Source organism: Colobus angolensis, unplaced genomic scaffold, assembly GCF_000951035.1.
Source record: "Colobus angolensis palliatus isolate OR3802 unplaced genomic scaffold, Cang.pa_1.0 Scaffold1, whole genome shotgun sequence".
NCBI classification, from domain to species: Eukaryota; Metazoa; Chordata; class Mammalia; order Primates; family Cercopithecidae; genus Colobus; species Colobus angolensis.
The window spans coordinates 12,351,150-12,353,180 of NW_012110918.1; positions in this window are offsets into that span (position 1 = coordinate 12,351,150).

Here is a 2,031-nt window from a genome sequence, read left to right on the forward strand (position 1 = left end):
CCAGCCTGGGCGACAGAGCCAGACTCCGTCTCAAAAAAAAAACAAAAAAAAAAAACAAAAAAAAACAAATAAAATAAAATCTTACTGGCCGCGCATGGTGGCTCATGCCTATAATCCCAGATCGCCTGAGGTCAGGAGTTTGAGACCAGCCTGGCCAACAGGATGAAACCAGGTGGTATCGGCACCTGTAATCCCAGCTACTTGGGAGGCTGAGGCAGGAGACTCGCTTGAACTTGGGAGGTGGAGGTTGCACTGAGCCAAGATGGCACCACTGCACTCCAGCCTGGGTGACACAGCAAGATTGTCTCAAAATAAATAAAATAGACAAAATAAGGGAACTATTTATGAATATGTATCATTGATAGTAATTCAAAACCTTTCTGGAATTTGCCAGGAAATAATCTAAAACAAAAAAAAACCCTCACCGACTTTTAAAATGTGCCCTGCTCCCCTCTGCTCTCCCTCAAGGTCAGGTGGGGTAAATCTGAACCACTAGATATACACAGAAGCTTCCTTTAAAGTCAGTGTTTTCATTGGCCTCAAAAAGAAAAACAAATAATCAGGGGTTAGAAATAGAAACTAGGCAGTAGACTGCAAAAGGATTTTTTAACATTCTTCCAATCTCCAAACTCCAACTATTAAAAAAAACAGGCAGAGCTGAAAAAAATAAAGTTTTCCCTTTCTTCTACATTTCCCCCCAGAAGTTTAAAATATATCCCTGCAATTATTTATCAACCCTAAAAATTTAACGAAGTAACTCTATAAAAACTGTTTAAGATGTGAAAATGACTTTAAATATTAAAAAACGAGCCATTCATTTTGTCTTTGATTTCTAACAAGTGTATGTGGAAAGGACATATAAGGCTCCTCCTTTATATCAGAGCTCTGGGATTCTCCAAAAGAGCCAACTAGAAAAGAGGCCATTTAACCGGGCACAGTGGCTCACGCCTGTAATCCCAGCACTTTAGGAGGCCGAGGCGGGCGGATCACGAGGTCAGCGGAGTTCAAGACCAGCCTGGCCAACATGGTGAAACTCCACCTCTACTAAAAACACAAAAATTAGCCGGGCGCGTCTGTAGTCCCAGCTACTTGGGAGGCTGAGGCAGGAAAATCCCTTGAACCTGGAAAGCAGAGGTTGCAGTGAGTGAGATAGCGCCACTGCACCCCAGCCTGGGTGACAGAGCAAGACTCCATCTCAAAACAAATAAATAAATAAAAAGAAAAGAGGCCATTTAGTAAACAGGTATTCAGGGGGCCACTATGAGCCCTGCTCTGCTAGAACCAGATACTACTACTACACTATCCCGGTCATACTCACAATATTCTTGGCCATGAAAGAGAATCATGCCTATTTCACAGATGAGGTTCAGGGAAATCAAGTCTCTTGCCCAGTGACAGAGCTAGTAAGTGGCAAGGCTGGGAAGGCATCTCAGAGCTGTCAGACCCCAAAGGCGACTTGAGACCAGGAGCTTCCTTGGGTTAAAGACACACATGACTGATCTTATCCCAAGCTGATTTGCAAAGCAGGGTCAGGCCTGTCATTTCTACCACCAGCTCCGGCCCATCTGCCTCCCTGGAATTGCCTTCTTCACACTGCCAGTCCCCACACCTTTGCTCTGCGGCCGCACCCGCCGCGTCGGGTCCCCCAAGTCACAACCACGCCTGCGGGTCTCACTGCAGGGAGAATCTAGAGTGGCGGCGGGCAGATTTCCAGGTCAACTCCAGCCGTGGGAAAGGGAGCCAAGACCAGAGCCCCTCTCCCCAAAGCACGCACTCTGGGAGCTCCAGAAAGCTCGGCCCGCCCCGGGGTGTGGGAGTGCGGAGACGAAAGGCAGGTAGGCCGCGGACCCAGTCACGGGGCGGGGGCTGAGGTCACCGAGAGTCCGCCCCAAGCCTCCCAGCTGCAAAACCGGGAGGCAGGTTGTGGTTTCCGTCACCTCCAAGGTTTGTCCGGCTGGGAAAGGACAGGCCCGCGCCTCCTGCCCAGGTGCAGGAGGTGGGGCGGGTGGAGGGGAGTGGGTACCTCGGGGC